General features: G+C 42.5%; 1 pseudogene; it reads right to left on the bottom strand.

The window, feature by feature from the left end:
• Positions 1-10686: 10686 nt before the first annotated feature.
• LOC115202661 (olfactory receptor 10G4-like) lies at positions 10687-11696 on the bottom strand (annotated as a pseudogene).
• Positions 11697-19697: the final 8001 nt, after the last annotated feature.

Below are 19697 nucleotides of genomic sequence, written 5' to 3'. Positions count from 1 at the left end.
CACTGTTCACCTGGGCCTGTATTCATGAAGTGTCTCAGAGTAGGAGTGCTGATCTAGGATCAGGTCCCTGCTGCCCATATAATCCTATTAATTATGATCTGAAAGGCAAAACCTACTGAGTTGCTTTGTGACTATGTGCCTTTTGCCTGCTGATTATCCTCCTCTGGGTTTAATTTACATCAGTCAAAGGCGACTAATCCTAACTTCCTGTAAGTGGCCCAGTGTATTAGACACAGTGGGTGACTAAAATGTAGCTTGTTATCAATTCAATGAACAAGACCCTAATGCTAATACTGCTCCCTAATGATGTGTATTAGTTAGAGCAGTGGTGAGCCAGACTACTCCTGGGGAACTACAGGTGTCACTCCCAGGAAGCGCAGGAGACCACTACTCCTGGGGAACTACAGGTGTCACTCCCAGGAAGTGCAGGAGACCACTACTCCTGGGGGACTACAGCTCTTACTCCCAGGAGGTGCAGAGAGACCTTTACTCCTGGGGGACTACAGGTGTCACTCCCCAGACACACCATATCTGTAGCCTGTTTCCAGATCCGTTTGGGCTGTCTTGCCAACACATGCTGTGACAATGACCATATTAGTTTGCAAAATAGCACCAACAGATCAGGGACCATGCAAAGTCAGCCTACCATAGCTCCATACCATCTCATTCTAGTTAAATATGCTAATTCTTCCCACTCTCTTGATATGATGTGAGCTATACATTTTGTTAGTATTTTTGCATTACAAAACAGAAAGGTAACAGGTATCCATTATTCTTTGTGATCCATTGGATCTTGAGGTTTAAAGAGGTGGGCTCATACTGCCATCCAGGTTACTCAACAGACAATTGTGAAATAATTAGACATTTGTTTTGTAGATTAATTGCTTTCTGCAGTTTTTTTAAATATATTTTTTAAATGCAATGGATATTGCTCGCTCTGATAGACAATAGCATAAAAATGAAGCAGATACATTTAGTAAATGAACCCCCTGTGTTTTAACCAGCGACTTTGTGGATACAGGGCAAGCACTGTACCTACAGTCTGTGCCATAAAGCTCCAGATCTCTTTTCAGAGAACACAGTGGGGTGGTTTCCTGGACACAGATTAAGCGTAGTCATGGACTAAAATGTATACCCGATGGAGATTCTCAGTTGAAGGTGCTTTTTAGTCCAGGGCTAGACTTAATCTGTGTCCAGGATTCCAGCTCAATGAGTTTACAGACACTGAGGCTATATACAGTTGTGGGACAGTCTCAGCACTAATACTTATGCAATAAGGGGATATTTCTGACAAAGGCCTAAGAGACTGTAAAACAATTGCCGCCAATGTAGCGAATGAGGATGAAAATCTGGTGTCTCCCAAAAGGCACCCGGTTCGTTTTATAGCGCACTGCCTTTGACCAGGGCTCACTGCCTTTGACCAGGGCTCATTTCCATAGAGAGGAAAATTAATGTACAGTAGGAACTAAAAAAGTTAAATGTATTGTATGAGTTGCAACAAGGCACTTGTTAAGGATTTGTCAAAAAATATACTATTTAAAAACATGAGCTGGCGCACACCCAGAAAAAAATAGTTTGTGTGGAGGTGCTGACTAATGGCGAATAAACTATCAAAATAAAGAACGTCGCACACTCCATGTATAAACTCAGAGCAATTTAATGGGTGTTTACCAACGTTTCGGCATCACTGTGACTTTCTCTAGATACAGTTGAAGTCGCAAGTTTACATACACCTTAACCAAATACATTTAACTTCTCTAGGAAAGGGGGGCAGTATTGAGTAGCTTGGATGAAAAACATGCCCAAAGTAAAATGCCTGCTACTCAGGCACAAAAGCTAGAATATCCATATAATTACTAGATTTGGATAGAAAACACTGAAGTTTCTAAAACTGTTTGAATGATGTCTGTGAGTATAACAGAACTCATATGGCAGGCAAAAATCTGAGAAAAAGTCCTACGAGGAAGTGGGAAATCTGAGGTTTGTAGTTCTTCAAGTGATTGCCTATCCAGTATACAGTGTCTGCGGGGTCATATTGCACTTTCTAAGGCTTCCAGTAGATGTCAACAGTCTTTAGAACCTTGTTTCAGGCTTCTACTGTGAATGGGAAGAGAATAAGAGCTGATTCAGTCATGTGTCTGGAAAATTGGCATGAGCTCAAACATGCGCACGGCCGTGAGAGCGAGCTGCCTTTCCTTTCAATTCTAAAGACAATGGAATTGTCCAGTTGGAATATTATTGCAGATTTATGATAAAAACATCCTAAAGATTGATTCTATACATCGTTTGACATGTTTCTACGAACTGTAATGGAAGTATTTTGACTTTGTCTGGACTAAACTCACGCGCTTAGTGAATTTGGAGTTCTGGACTAAACGCGCAAACAAAATAGAGGTATTTGGACATAAAGATGAACTTTATCGAACAAAACTAACATTTGTGGAACTGGGATTCCTGGGAGTGCATTCCAATAAATCATCAAAGGTAAGTGATTATTTATAATGTTATTTTTGACTTCTGACTCCAATGGCGTATCTGTATGGCTTGTTTTGATTTCTGAGCGCTGTACTCAGATTATTGCAAAGTTTGCTTTCGCCGTAAAGCATTTTCGAAATCTGACACAGTGGTTGCATTAAGGAGACGTTTATCTATAATTTTGTGCATAGCACTTGTATCTTTTATCAAAGTTTATGATGAGTATTTCTGTAAATTGATGTGCTCATTCACCGAAAGTTTGAGGCAAAACATTTCTGAACACTACACGCCAATGTAAAATGGGGTTTTTGGATATAAATATGAACTTTATCGAGCAAAACATACATGTATTGTGTAACATGAAGTTCTATGAGTGCCATCTGACGAAGATCAAAGGTTAGTGATTAATTGTAGCTGTATTTCTGGTTTTTGTGACGCCTCTCCTTGCTTGGAAAATGGCTGTGTGGTTTTTCTTGTCTAGGTGCTGTCCTAACATAATCTAATGCTATGCTTTCGCCGTAAAGCCTTTTTGAAATCGGACACTGTGGTTAGATTAATGAGAAGATTATCTTTAAAATGGTGTATAATACTTGTATGTGTGAGAAATTTGAATTATGAGATTTGTTGTTTTGAATTTGGCGCTCTGCTATTTCACTGGCTGTTGGCGGGTCCCACATTTCCTTGAGAGGTTTTAAACTCAGTTTTTCACAATTCCTGACATTGTCACATTTCCAGTGGGTCAGAAGTTTACATACATTAAATTAGTATTTGGTAGCATTGCCTTTTAAATTGTTTAACTTGGGTCAAACATTTTGGGTAGCCTTCCACAAGCGTCCCACAATAAATTGGGTGAATTTTGGCTCATTCCTCCTGACAGAGCTGGTGTAACTGAGTCAGGTTTGTAGGCCTCCTTGCTCGCACACACTTTTTCAGTTCTGCCCACACATTTTCTATAGGATTGAGGTCAGGGCTTTGTGATGGCCACTCCAATACCTTGACTTTGTTGTCCTTAAGCCATTTTGCCACAACTTTGGAAGTATGCTTGGGGTCATTGTCCATTTGGAAGACCCATTTGCAACCAAGCATTAACTTCCTGACTGATGTCTTGAGATGTTGCTTCAATATATCCACATACTTTTCCTTCCTCATGAGGCCATCTATTTTGTGAAGTGCACCAGTCCCTCCTGCAGAAAAGCACCCAATCAACAATACTTCTACATCTTTGGTAGCTGTAGTTAAATAATTATACATATATTCTTAATTTCCTATTTCTTCAAGGGCTGGATTTTCACCCACAGAATGAATCCACCATTCATTCTGATCTTAACCCGAACCCTCCGATGTCCACAGATTAACCCATCTTTCCCAGTATAATGCTATTTCCTTTTGCAATACATACACTAGAAATACTGTTTTACTCAAGTAGAAGAATAATGACTGACTTTGATAAATACTGAAAGTACAAGTACTTGGAAAAGCTACTCAATTACAGTAATGCGAGCAGTTTTAATTAGTTACTTTACACTTATGTCCATTTATTACAACTTGACATTAGAAATAAAGTTGTCTTTAAAAGTATTTAAATTTCTTATGAAGAAATGGGAAAATATCCCTGGACTGCGCATATTTGAAAAGTGTAACTAAATCAAGTCCACCGGGATTGAGTTAGAGCATTCGGAAAGTATTCAGACCCCTTGCCCTTTCCACAATTTGTTACATTGCAGCCTTATTCTAAAATTGATTCACACATTTTTTTTCCCTCATCAATATACACACAATACCCCATAATGACAAAGAAAAAAAGTTTTTTAGAAATGTTTGCAAATGTATGAAGTAAAAAACTTATACCTTATTTACATAAGTATTCAGACCATTTGAGACTCAAAATTGAGCTCAGGTGCATCCTGTTTCCATTGATCATCCTTGAGTACACCTATGGTAAATTCAATTGATTGGATATGATTTGGAAAGTCACACACCTGTCAATATAAGGTCCCATAGTTGACAGTGCATGTCAGAGCAAAAACCAAGCCATGAGGTCGAAGGAATTGTCTGTAGAGCACAGTGACAGGATTGTGTAGAGGCACAGATCTGGGGAAAGGTACCAACACATTTCTGCAGCATTGAAGGTCCCCAAGAACACAATGTCTTCCATCATGTTTAAATGGAAGAAGTTTGGAACCACCAAGAATTTTCCTAAAGCTGGCCACCCGGCCAAACTGAGCAATTGGGGGAGAAGGGCCTTGGTCAGGGAGGTTTCCAAGAACTCGATGGTCACTCTGACAGAGCTCTAGAGTTCCTCTGTGGAGATGGGAGAACCTCCTAGAAGGACAACCATCTCTGCAGCACTCCATTAATCAGGCCTTTATGGTAGAGTGGCCAGACGGAAGCCACCCCTCAGTAAAAGGCACATGACAGCCGGATTGGATTTTGTCAAAAGGCACCTAAAGGACTCTGACTATGAACAAACAAGATTCTCTGGTCTGATGAAACCAAGATTTTCCTGAATGCCAACCGTCACATCTGGAGGAAACCTGGCACCATCCCTATGGTGATGCATGATGGTAGGAGCATCATGTTGTTGGGATGTTTTTCAGCGGCAGGGACTGGGAGACTAGTCAGGATCGAGGGAAAGATGAACGGAGCAAAATACAGAGAGATCCTTGATGAAAACCTGCTCCAGAGTGCTCAGGACCTCAGACTGGGGCGAAGGTTCACCTTCCAACATGACAACGACCCTAAGTACACAGCCAAGACAACGCAGGAGTGGCTTCGGGACAAGCCTCAATGTCCTTGAGTGGCCCAGCCAGAGGCCGGACTTGAACCCGATAGAACATCTTAAATAGCTGTGCAGCGACGCTCCCCATCCAGCATGACAGAGCTTGAGAGGATCTACAGAAAAGAATGGGAGAAACTCCCCAAATATAGGTGTGCCAAGATTGTAGCGTCATACCCAAGGAAACTCGAGGCTGTAATCACTGCCAAAAGTGCTTCAACAAAGTACTGAGTAAAGGGTCTGAATACTTATGCAAATATGACATTTCAGTTTTTATTCTTTATAAATGTGCAAAAAAAGTGTACAATCCTGTTTTTGCTTTGTCATTATGGGCTATTGTGTGTTGATTGATGAGTGGAGGAAAACAAACTATGTAATCCATTTTAGAATAAGGCTGCGATGTAACAGAATGTGGAAAAAGTCAAGGGGTCTGAATTGTTTCCGACTGCACTGTATATAATCTATATACACTGCTCAAAAAAATAAAGGGAACACTTAAACAACACATCCTAGATCTGAATGAAATAAATAATCTTATTAAATACTTTTTTCTTTACATAGTTGAATGTGCTGACAACAAAATCACACAAAAATAATCAATGGAAATCAAATTTATTAACCCATGGAGGTCTGGATTTGGAGTCACACTCAAAATTAAAGTGGAAAACCACACTACAGGCTGATCCAACTTTGATGTAATGTCCTTAAAACAAGTCAAAATGAGGCTCAGTAGTGTGTGTGGCCTCCACGTGCCTGTATGACCTCCCTACAACGCCTGGGCATGCTCCTGATGAGGTGGCGGATGGTCTCCTGAGGGATCTCCTCCCAGACCTGGACTAAAGCATCCGCCAACTCCTGGACAGTCTGTGGTGCAACGTGGCGTTGGTGGATGGAGCGAGACATGATGTCCCAGATGTGCTCAATTGGATTCAGGTCTGGGGAACGGGCGGGCCAGTCCATAGCATCAATGCCTTCCTTTTGCAGGAACTGCTGACACACTCCAGCCACATGAGGTCTAGCATTGTCTTGCATTAGGAGGAACCCAGGGCCAACCGCACCAGCATATGGTCTCACAAGGGGTCTGAGGATCTCATCTCGGTACCTAATGGCAGTCAGGCTACCTCTGGCGAGCACATGGAGGGCTGTGCGACCCCCCCCCAAAGAAATGCCACCCCACACCATGACTGACCCACCACCAAACCAGTCATGCTGGAGGATGTTGCAGGCAGCAGAACGTTCTCCAAGGCGTGTGACAAACGCTCCTATCCAGACTCTGTCACGTCTGTCACGTGCTCAGTGTGAACCTGCTTTCATCTGTGACGAGCACAGGGCGCCAGTGGCGAATTTGCCAATCTTGGTGTTCTCTGGCAAATGCCAAACGTCCTGCACGGTGTTGGGCTGTAAGCACAACCCCCACCTGTGGACGTTGGGCCCTCATACCACCCTCATGGAGTCTGTTTCTGACCGTTTGAGCAGACACATGCACATTTGTGGCCTGCTGGATGTCATTTTGCAGGGCTCTGGCAGTGCTTCTCCTGCTCCTCCTTGCACAAAGGCGGAGGTAGCGGTCCTGCTGCTGGGTTGTTGCCCTCCTACGGCCTCCTCCACGTCTCCTGATGTACTGGCCTGTCTCCTGGTAGCGCCTCCATGCTCTGGACACTACGCTGACAGACACAGCAAACCTTCTTGCCACAGCTCGCGTTGATGTGCCATCCTGGATGAGCTGCACTACCTTAGCCACTTGTGTGGGTTGTAGACTCCGTCTCATGCTACCACTAGAGTGAAAGCACCGCCAGCATTCAAAAGTGACCAAAACATCAGCCAGGAAGCATAGGAACTGAGAAGTGGTCTGTGGTCCCCACCTGCAGAACCACTCCTTTATTGGGGGTGTCTTGCTAATTGCCTATAATTTCCACCATTTGTCTATTCCATTTGCACAACAGCATGTGAAATTTGTCAATCAGTGTTGCTTCCTAAGTAGACAGTTTGATTTCACAGAAGTGTGATTGACTTGGAGTTACATTGTGTTGTTTAAGTGTTCCCTTTATTTTTTTGAGCAGTATATATTGTGGCAAACCTCTTCAAAGTTAGGAGCGTTTGTCACAAATTAAGTGGAAAACTTTCACCAAAGTCAGCCCAGAATGAAAGTTCTTTTGAACATGACAGTACCTGTGTGTTTGTTTCGCTGTCCTGGTCCACCCAGGCCGCAGGTAAGGTCAAGGATAGCAGGGTTCGGTACACAAATCTGGTTCTCGGTAGGTCCAGGTCTAAACGCCAACAGGTAAGTCCAAAACAGTCCAGCTTGTACACGGTAAATCCAGCCAATGTAGATTGTCTCTTTCTCTATGGTTCATAGAGCCTTCCCGCCCTCTCTCCCTCTTCCTGTTTTTTCTTGACCTTTTATCTGTGGGTCGGCTCCACCTTCTGAGGGTTCCCCTTGCTTCTGGGAATTGTAGTTTTGGCAGTCGGCCATTTTGTGATCTGTAGTTCTGATCGGGGTGGCCATTTTTGTGATCGGGCAGAGCCTGTTTATTAGTTCTGCCCTCACATATCTGCCATTTATCACTCGACCCCCTTCTTTGCCACTATATCTATATATATATATATATATATCTCAAATGTAGTCTAATAAAGTTATTTCAAATAGTACATATTATATTATCTTGCCATTGAAGGTGAAATGTTGGAATGAAATGTAGTCCTAGTTCTTCTATAATCTTATACTGTAATCATAATTTTTTCATTCATCAGCCTTACCATTACTTCTGATAGATCGATATTTAATTGGGGGCAGGAGTAGAGTAATTCTTGTGGGTTTTTGGTTGCAAGCAAGTTTGTTTTAACACACAGGTAAATGTTATCTCCAGTAGGGATGTGTGTGTAAAATCACTGGGGAAGCCAATCCAGAAAAAAAGCCATATTGACACCTATGCGTTGTGATAATTGCGTTGTTTGCTTCATATGCCTTGCGACTTGATGTATAGGCCTGAGACCGAGACAATAAGAAGACACAGTGGCATAATAAATTCAACCACACTTTGGTTTCATCACAGAGCAACATCTGTCCAGTGAAGTCCACAAAACATATTGCATGTGACAAACAGTTACATGACCTACAGCACGGTCAAACAAGGTAATGTTTCTGACATTTCTGGACTACTAAACAACTAATGATTTAGAACCACGGAGAGTTACCGCGAGTCACAAAGAAAACAGGAGCTGACTCCACTATTCCAGCAACCCTTCAACTTCAACATAACCTAATCACCTATCCTTAGTCTAATACAGTGACAACTAAAAGATACCAAAAACGATTTAGTCCAATCAACGTTAAGCAAAATATGTGGCTTGTAGAGAAAAGCCAATACCATCCTCCTCTTTCATGTTGCCTTTGCCTAAACGGTCTATGACTCTATCATAGAGTACACACTTTCAATTTATGTTTTTCTGGGATACCTGGCTAAAAAAAACTTGCTCGCAAGCCTAACTTCCTTTCATGGGCAACGATGCGTCAGGCCAGCTAGTTAACATTAACATGCTACATCTAGCTACAGCACCAGTCAAAAGTTTGGACACACCTACTCATTCAAGGGGTTTTCTTTATTTTTTACTATTTTCTACATTATAGACTAATAGTGAAGACATTTCAAACTATGAAATAACACATATGAAATCTTGTAGTTACCAAAATTGTTAAACAAATCAAAATATATTTCATTTTTTAGATTCTTCAAAGTAGCCACCCTTTGCCTTGATGACAGCTTTGCACAGTCTTGGCATTCTCTCAACCAGCTTCATGAGGAATGCATTTCAATTAACAGGTGTGCCTTGTTAATGAGTAGGCGTGTCCAAACTTTTGACTGGTACTGTATGTATATATAATGGTGTACATAGACTGTATGGTGTATGCAGTGGTTGAAAAAGTACTCAACTGTTATACTTGAGTAAAAGTAAAGATACCTTAATAGAAAATTACCCAAGTAAAAGTGAAAGTCACCCAGTAAAATACTATGAGTAAAAGTCTAAAAGTATTTGGTTTTAAATATACTTAAGTATTTAAAGTAAAAGTATAAATCATTGCACATTCCTTATATTGAGCACACTAGACAGCACAATTTTCTTGTTTTATTTATTTATTTACAGATAAAAGTTCAGAGCAGGGTACCGGTGTTAGCCTGCTAGTGTTAGTGTCTAAGGTGCAGGGTACTGGGCGGAGGCCAGCTAGTGACAGTGTCTAAGGTGCAGGGCAGGGTACTGGGCGGCGGTAGGCTTGTGATGACTGTTTAACAGTCTGATGGAATGGAGATGTTTTTCATTCTCTCTGTCCCAGCTTTGATACACCTGCATTGTCTCCGCCTGCTAGATGGTAACAGGGTGAACAGGCTGTGACTCGGGTGGCTCCGAGGTCCTTGATGATCTTCTTGGCCTTCCTGTGACACCAGGTGCTGAAGGACAGGCATTGTTCGTCTGCTAGACTGTAGCATCTGCTAGACTGTTTTTATTTATTTTTATTTTACCAGGTAAGTTGACTGAGAACACATTCTCATTTACAGCAACGACCTGGGGAATAGTTTCAGGGGAGAGGAGGGGGATGAATGAGCCAATTGTAAACTGGGGATGATTAGACAGCCGTGATGGTATGAGTGCCAGATTGGGAATTTAGCCAGGACACCAGGGTTAACACCCCTACTCTTACGATAAGTGCAATGGGATCTTTAATGACCTCAGAGAGTCAGGACACCCGTTTAACGTCCCATCCAAAAGACGGCACCCTACACAGGGCAGTGCCCTGGGGCATTGGGATATTTTTTTTAGACCAGAGGAAAGAGTGCCTCCTACTGGCCCTCCAATACCACTTCCGGCAGCATCTGGTCTCCCATCCAGGGACTGACCAGGACCAACCCTGCTTAGCATCAGAAGCAAGCCAGCAGTTGGATGCAGGGTGGTATGCTGCTGTAGTGTCTGCTAGACTGTGTACGCGACCATTAAACACTGATTTGATATGTTTGATCGACCATAATGATCCCATGCCGTGACCCCACTCTGTCCCAGGGGGAGTGGGATATGCTTAAAACACATTTCTATTTCACCAAACACAAGTTACACACTTGTACCTGTGTGAAACAGGACAAATGTAAGCACTCCCTAATATACTTTTTGATAATTAATATCCCTTAAAATTAATTTGACAATATTGTTGCAATTGATTTCATGCACAATTATCAAACCATGCGATAACTGTTTTACCTTTTTTCTTGGTTTTTTAATTAGTTGATATTTAAGAAGAGTGCGCTTTCATATATGTTAGTGAGGGGTTCATGCCTGTTCATACCTGACTCTATACATTCATTTTGCATTTGAGATTTGATAAAACATGTCATTCAATTCATATATACATTATTATGTGTATCCCAAAATATATAATAATAAATAACTCACCCTTTCTGACATTTTATTGATACAGTTCTTTTTTTTCTAGACAGTATTTGAACCCATCTCTTTCTAATCTCCTTGGTCTTCAGACAGTAGACTGTAGGGTTGATCAGAGAAGGTAACAGCGTGGCTATAATCAGTAAAGCATTACGCTCTGTCAGATTCAGCCTCAGCCCTATCCTCGTCAACAACACAGAGACTAACTTGGGAGCGTAGTAACAGGACACCACAATAATGTGACAAATACAGGTATTAAACCCCTGCGCTCTGCTCTCGCTGTTTGGCAGTCTCAGGAGTGTGTAGATGATTTTAACGTATGACAGTAGAATTAAGGGAAACTGGCCCGCGAGGAGCCATAGAGCCAGAATGGTGGGAATCAGGAAGTAAGGTTCAGGGTTGACACAGGCAGCCCTGATTTAAAGCTGGGTAATCACAAAAGACGTACCTAATGATTGACTGGCAGTATGGAAGGCTGTCAAAGTCTGCCCAAGCAAGCTCAATTCCTAAGCACATTATACCTATGAACCAGGAAACTATGATTAACACAAATATTCGTGTGTTAGTCAGGATGCTGTGGTACCTAAGAGGAGTGCTGATAGCGATGGTTCGGTCCAAAGCCATCAGGGACAGGGCCAGACACCCTGTGATGTCACCCAGGTGGTAGATGTACATGCTTGATATGCAGGAGTAGTAGGAGATGGTTTTGACCTCGGCCAGCAGGACAGAGATCATGGTGGGGCTGCTGCTGGTGGTGAACATGATGTCCACCACGGCCAGGTTACAGATAAGGAGGTACATGGGCGTGTGCAGCCGTCTGTCCGTCGCGATGATGCAGATGTTGGAGCCGCTTCCCAGAAGCACAAGGAAATAGGTGATGAAGATGAGGAAGCCCAGGAGCTTCTGGTGAGAGAGGTGGTCGAAGCCTGTGATGGTAAACTCCTCCACATTCTTCCCCGTGAAATTCACTGAAGACATCCTACACAAGCATCAGCCTACACAGACATAAAAATTATAATTAAACACAACAACTCTATAGTTAAACTAAGACACTAACAAGTGGTGACACAAGTCACACAATCAAAGCCCTCCATTGAAGCTAGCTGAGTAGACAGAACTGTAAAACCACTAGGCTGTATACTGTGACACTGTGACTCTGTCAGCACTTATACATTAGGTGACCAACCCACGTGGTGAAAAGGAGGGGGAGGTGTTTCCCAAATAATAGGTCAGGGCCCACTGGGAGGAGACAACCAATTGGTTTTGAATCATGGCCTAAGTTTTGGTCTTGGATATCATTATTTGGAAACCTATATAGTTTGACATAAGAAAACTTTAACAAAACCATCACACTTTATAGTCAAAGCCCAGATCCAGAAGTCATCAGCCAATAAGATCACAGAGTGCAACACTGCTGGCTTTCATCTCTCCTCTCTGACCGGGGAATGACTGTCTATAACCCATTAGTGAATTACCACTAAGAAAAAGGCCAGCTGTACTGTGGATCTAGACGCCTGGATCTGAATACCCCTCAGGATATAACATCTCCTTAAGTGAGTGGTATTGTATCTCTGAGGAGTAAACACCTACAGACCATTAGACGATATCACATTTATTTATAAAGCCCTCCTTACATCAGCTGATATTTCAAAGTGCTGAACAGAAACCCAGATATGCTATGCTATGGAGCTATGTTTTCTCTGGGGGTGTAAACACCTATAGTCAATCAATCAATCAAATTTATTTATAAAGCCCTTCTTACATCAGCTGATGTCACAAAGTGCTGTACAGAAACCCAGCCTAAAACCCCTGTCCGGGCGCCAACCCGGACAGGAAGATCACGTCATTGACTCAACCCACTCAAGTGATGCACCCCTCCTAGGGACGGCACGGAAGAGCACCAGTAAGCCAGTGACCAGCCCCTGTAATAGGGTTAGAGGCAGAGAATCCCAGGGGAGAGAGGGGAACCGGCCAAGCAGAGACAGCAAGGGTGGTTCGTTGCTCCAGTGGCTTTCCATTCACCTTCACACTCCTGGGCCAGACTACACTCAATCATAGGACCTACTGAAGAGATGAGTCTTCAATAAAGATTCAAAGGTTGAGACCGAGTCTGTCTCTCACATTGTTAGGCAGACCATTCCATAAAAATTGAGCTCTATAGGAGAAAGCCCTGCCTCCAGCTGTTTGCTTAGAAATTCTAGAGACAGTAAGGAGGCCTGCGTCTTGTGACCGTAGCGTACGTGTAGGTATGTACGGCAGGACCAAATTGGAGAGATTGTGTAGAAGCAAGCCCATGTAATGCTTTGTAGGTTAGCAGTAAAACCTTGAAATCAGCCCTTGCCTTAACAGGAAGCCAGTGTAGAGAGGCTAGCACTGGAGTAATATGATCACATTTATGGTTCTAGTCAAGATTCTAGCAGTCGTATTTAGTGCTAAGTTAAGTTTATTTAGTGCTTTATCCGGGTAGCCAGAAGGTTGCAGTAGTCTAACCTAGAAGTGACAAAAGCATGGATACATTTTTCTGCATCATTTTTGGACAGAAAGTTGGACAGTCCCGAGGTCCAGAGGTCTAATCATTAGACTAATGGTTTCCCTGAATCCCCACCTCTCTTATTAAGGTTAATAAACATCATCAGGGAGCAGTATTACCACTTTCTCATTGAATTGTATACTATTAAAAAACTTGAGCTGGCGCACACCCAGAAAAAATAGTTTGTGTGGAGGTGCTGACTAATGGCGAATAAACTATCAAAATAAAGAACGTCGCACACTCCATGTATAAACTCAGAGCAATTTAATGCGTATTTACCAACGTTTCGGCATCACTTGACTTCCTCTAGATACAGTTATGGTCTCAAGTTTACGTACACTTTAGCTTTTATTTCTTTTATCACATTCCCAGTAGGTCAGAAGTTTACATATACTCAATTAGTATTTGGTAGCATTGCCTTTACCCAAAACGTTTGACAAGTTAAACAATGTAATCTTCCACAAGCTTCCCACAAGAAGTTCGCTGAATTTTGGCCCATTTCTCTTGACAGAGCTGGTGTAACAGAGTCAGGTTAGTAGGCCTCCTTGCTCGCCAACACTTTGATGTCTTGAGATGTTGCTTCAATATATCCACAAAATTTTAATTCTTCATGATGACATCTATTTTGTGACATGCACCAGTCCCTCCTGCAGCAAAGCACCCCCACAACTTGATGCTGCCACCCCGTGCTTCACGGTTGGGATGGTGTTCTTCGGCTTGCAAGCCTCCCCCTTTTTCCTACAAACATAACGATGGTCATTATGGCCAAACAGTTGTATTTTTGTTTAATCATAACAGAGGACATTTTTCCAAAAAGTACGATCTTTGTTCCCATGTGCAGTTGCAAACCGTAGTCTGGCTTTTATATGGAGGTTTTGGAGCAGTGTCTTCTTCCTTGCTGAGCGGCCTTTTAGGTTATGTCGATATAGGACTCGTTTTACTGTGGATATTGTCACGTCCTGACCAGTAAAGGGGTTATTTGTTATTGTAGTTTGGTCAGGACGTGGCAAGGGGTGTTTGTTTTATGTGGTTCGGGGTTTTTGGTTAATGTTCTATGTTAGTAAATTTCAATGTTCGTTCTAGTCTTTCTATTTCTATGTTTAGTTTATTGGGTTGACCTTCAATTGGAGGCAGCTGTTCCTCGTTTCCTCTAATTGAAGGTCCTATTTAGTAGGGGTGTTTTTTCATAGGTTTTTGTGGGTAGTTGTTCCATGTGTAGTTGTATGTCTCACAGGACTATATTCTCGTCGTTGTTTTGTTGAAGTGATTGTTTTGGTTTTTTCATCTTAATAAAGAAGATGAGTATTCACATTCCTGCTGCGCCTTGGTCCCATCTTTACGACGAACGTGACAGATAGAAAAGTATCTATATCTATATCCACAGAGAGACGTGTGTAAGCAACAGGCCAAAGCCATGGGTGATTAAATATTACTGCTAAATGTAAATTTGCTGAATCTTGCTAAAAGACTGTTTATCCATCTCTCTACATTGTCCCTAAAAGACCCAACAGTTAGTGGGTTGGTAATACGTTCAACACTGATATCAATCTTCTCATAGGATCTGATGTCTGTACAGAGTGAACAAATAGGCAGTCATCAGAGAGCCAATTATAATGTTGATACACCTGAGAAGGGTGTTTACAGGTAGACAGCTTAGGCTGGGGAGAGTTATGACGAGTTAGGACATTTTAGGGTCAAAGGGCTAAAGACCAAGGTCAGTGCCAGTCAGCACTTTTGTTTCTAGCTTGCATGCTCGGAAGCCCGTGCAATTTTTAAAAAGAATTATATATAGAAATAGTATTCCGAATGGTGATATATGCGCGATCATTTCTTTCAAGTCATGTCAATGATATAATGTCACCTTGTGGGACTGTGGGTCAATTAAACTTGTCGGTCAATTAAACTTGTCGGAGTGGGAATCCTGATTCTAGTTCGTGAGCTAGAAGGTCTCCCACTCTGAAGTATGAGATGGGGAGCGGGTGGGGGTAGGTTGACCTCAGGTCTCCCCACTGGAAGTCCGAGGTAGGGTGTGCGGGGGAATCTATCAAATAGAGCACCTCAAACTTTGTACAGTACTAATACAATTAGTTGTGCAATTTAGTTTGTGTGCTTCTTGTTTGAAGTGCAATAGTGTAATAATCTTCTTTATAAGTGTGTTATCTATTTGTGTATTTGTTTAGTTTTATTTGTGTGTTTTTAGTTAGCAATAGGGTAATAGTGTAATAATTCGATACTCTTTAACATTTGTATTTATATAATACAATTTGTTTCTATTTGTCTTTGTTACTTCTTTTTGATATTTATGGGTCTTATTTTTGTATATATATTTATATTTATATAGTTTTAAATGTTATGATTATTTACTTGTGTTGTTCCAAACGTCAACAGATGGAGGACTGAAGAGATGCTTTTGAAATGGAGTCCTCTGATGTCTGAACTGGGAGAGACGTTTCCCTCAGTATTAAAATGATACAAGACATCTATTACTTTTTATCATCTTTGCTATTATTGAATCCAATGGTTCATCAATAGAGGGAGGAGGCTGTGTATTCTTCAAACATCTCAGGGAACTCCTGTCTTATACAGGGCACCATACAGGAAGGTAGAATATTTGTACATTGTTATATTAGCAGAACACTGCTTCTACAGTATTATGTGAAAGATGGTTTATTCTACATGAAACTGTTAGACCTGAAAGTTATCAAATCAAATGTATTTGTATTTGTCACATGCACTGAATACAACAGGTGTAGTAGGCCTTACAGTGAAATGCAAGCCTTTACAAGCCTTTAACCAACAATGCACCTTTAAGAAAATAAAAACATAAAAAAGAAAGCATAACATTTATATAAATAAAGTAAACAAATAATTAAAGAGCAGCAGTAAATAATAATAGCGGGGCAATATACAGGGGTTACTGGTACAGAATCAATGTGCGGGGCACCGGAGTCGAGGTAATTGAGGTAATATGTACATTTAGGTAGAGTTATTAAAATGACTATGCATAGATAGTAGCAGAGAGTAGCAGCGGAGTAGAAGAGATGTAGGGGGCAATACAAATAATCTGGGTAGCCATTTGATTAGCTGTTCAGGAGTCTTATGGCTTGGGAGTAGAAGCTGTTTAGAAGCTTCTTGGACCTAGACTTGATGCTCCAGTACCGCTTACCGTGCGGTAGCAGAGAGAACAGTCTATCACTAGTGTGGCTGGAGTCTTTGACAATTTTTAGGGCATTCCTCTGACACCGCCTGTAATAGAGGTTCTGGATGGCAGGAAGATTGGCCCTAGTGATGTACTGAGCTGTACGCACTACCCTCTGTAGTGCTTTGCGGTCGGATGCCGAGCAATTGCCATACCAGGCTGTGATGCAACCGTCAGGATGCTCTCAATTGTGCAGCTGTAAAACCTTTCGAGGATCTGAGGACCCATGCCAAATCTTTTCAGTCTCCTGAGGGGGAATAGGTTTTGTCGTGCGCCGTTCACGACTGTCTTGGCGTGCTTAACCATGTAAGTTTGTTGGTGATGTGGATGCCAATGAACTTGAAGCTCTCACCCAGCTCCATTACAGCCCCGTCGATAAGAATGGGTGAGTGCTCTGTCCTTTTCCTGTAGTCGACAATCATCTCCTTTATCTTGATTGAGGGAGAGGTTATTGTCCTTGCACCACATGGTCAGGTCTCTGACCTCATTCCTATAGTCTCCTTCCTATTGTCAGTGATCAGGCCTGCCACTGTTGTGTCAACAGCAAACTTAATATGGCGTTGGAGTTGTACCTGGCCGTGCAGTCACGAGTGAACAGGGAGTACAGGCGGGGGCTGAGCACCATCCCCAAGGGGCCCCCGTGTTGAGGATCAGCGTGGCAGATGTGTTGTTACCTACCCTTACCACCTGGGGGCAGCGAGGAAGCCCAGGATCCATTTGTAGAAGGAGGGGTTTCGTCCCAGTGTCCTTAGCTTATTGATGAGCTTTGAGGGCACTATGGTGTTGAACGCAGAGCTGTAGTCAATGAAAATCATTCTCACATATGTGTTCCGTTTGTCCAGGTGGGAAAGGGCAGTGTGGAGTGCATTAGAGATTGCATCATCTGTGGATTTGTTGGTGCGGTATGCAAATTGGAGTGGGTCTAGGGTTTCTGGGATAATGGTGTTGATCTGAGCCATGACCAGCCTTTCAAAGCATTTCATATCTACAGACGTGAGTGCTATGGGTCGGTAGTCATTTTGGCAGTTTACCTTAGTGTTCTTGGGTTCAGAGACTATGGTGGTCTGCTTGAAACATATTGGTAGGGAGATGTTGAAAATGTCAGTGAAGACAATTGCCAGTTGGTCAGCACATGCTCGGAGTACACATCCTGGTAATCCGTCTGGCCCTGCAGCTTTGTGAATGTTGACCTGTTTAAAGGTCTTTCTCACATTGGCTGCGGAGAGTGTGATCACACAGTCGTCCGGAACAGTTGATGCTCTCATGGATGTTTCAGTGTTACTTGCCTTGAAGCGAGCATAGAAGTTATTTAGCTTGTCTGGTAGGTTCATGTCACTAGGCAGCTCTCGGCTGTGCTTCCCTTTTTAGTCTGTAATAGTTTGCAAGCTCTGTCCCATCCGACGAGCGTCAGAGCTGGTGTAGTACAATTCGATCTTAGTCCTGTATTGACGCTTTGCCTGTTTGATGGGTAATCGGAGAGCATAGTGGGATTTCTTATAAGCTTCCGGGTTTAGAGTCCCTCTCCTTGAAAGTGGCAGCTTTACCCTTTAGCTCAGCGCGAATGTTGCCTGTAATCCATGGCTTCTGGTTGGGGAATGTACATACAGTCACTGTGGGGACGACGTCCTCGATGAACTTATTGATAAAGCCAGTGACTGATGTGGTGTACTCCTCAAAGCCATCGGAAGAATCCCGGAACATATTCCAGTCTGTGCTAGCAAAACAGTCTTGTAGTTTAGCATCTTCTTCATCTGACCACTTCATCTGAACATCAAAACACTTTGTTTAGAATATTTACATAATTTCAGCAATTGCACTCTTCTCATATTAGTCTCTCGGCTACTGACCTATTCCTATCCTGGAAACTTTGAATTGGTCAGTAGCCTACAGAGTGGTATGAGAAGAGTACCATCCTGCATCTCACATCTGCCTGTAGTTATGGAACTCTGCCTGCTGGACCCATGGGTTTTTGCAAACTCTGTCATATCCAGGACGGAGTGTCAAGCACTCCACCCATCTTGTAACCTGACTGTATCTGTTCATAATCCTTAAGACATTACATGGATGGAAGGAACTTCATCCCCCACTGGAGACTTGAAGACAGAACCTCACCCAGAGAGCTGTGCACGTCAGTGTGTGGTTAGACAGACATATCCTTCGATTTGGACAAACAGACAAATAGAAAGTCATTCTTGTTGTGGACCAGGATGAGGAGGACACAGCAGGACAGGCTGTATGGAGCAGCACTATGCCGTCCAGGAGGGCAGGGCCGACCACCAGGACTGAAGGAAGTGTCAGAGACAGGTCTAGACCTTCAAGAACTGTATGATGACCTTCCAGAAAGCCAGGAAGAAAAAGCTAATGAGGCAGGCTAAAGCAGCAGCAGTGTGGGACACAGAGTCTACTTAGAAGCGCAAAGACTGTATGATGACCTTCCAGAAAGCCTGGAAGAAACAGCTGATGAGGCAGCTTGATGTGACTGAAAGGTACTGTAGAACCTCCTCTAAGACTTTTCCCTGGAACACTGGTTCTGCATCCTTGGTGTGGGTCACAGGCAATAGATGGGTCACTTTGGGAACATGAAGATGTAATATCTACTCTCAGACGTTTGGCCCCATCCTTAGTTGTTTCCTTCTGCATCTGGACTGATGGGAGATATCAACAGCAGATATTAACAGCAGATATCAACAACAGCATATCAACAGCAGATATCAACAGCAGATATCAACAGCAGATATCAACAGCAGATATCAACAGCATCATATCAACAGCAGATATCAACAGCATATCAACAGCAGATATCAACAGCAGATATCAACAGCAGATATCAACAGCATATCAACAGCAGATATCAACAGTATATCAACAGCATCGTCATTTCCCACAAGAATAGTAAACAAACAAAATTTCAACCAACTAGGGACATTTCTTTCAGTCCCCACAAGGAAAACGGCTTTTCTAGGGGGTTTGGGGTTAAGGTTAGAATTAGTGTTAGGGTTAGAATTAAGGTTAGCATTAGGGGTTAAAGGTTTAGGGTAAAGGTTAGGTTTTAGGGTAAAGGTTAGGGTTAGGGTTAATGGTAGGGAAAATAGTATTTTGAATGGGAAAAAATGGTGTGTACCCACAATGTTAGTTAAACAAGCCTGTGTGTGTGTGTGTGCGTGTGTCAGTGGAGGCTGCTGAGGGGAGGACAGCTCTTAATACTGGCTGGAACAGAGCGAATGGAATGGTATCAAACACACGTTTGATGTATTTGATACCATTCCACTGATTTTGATCCAGTCATT

Source organism: Salmo trutta, chromosome 12 (genome assembly GCF_901001165.1).
Source record: "Salmo trutta chromosome 12, fSalTru1.1, whole genome shotgun sequence".
Classification (NCBI taxonomy): Eukaryota; Metazoa; Chordata; class Actinopteri; order Salmoniformes; family Salmonidae; genus Salmo; species Salmo trutta.
This window is presented reverse-complemented; position numbering and strand designations above follow the sequence as displayed.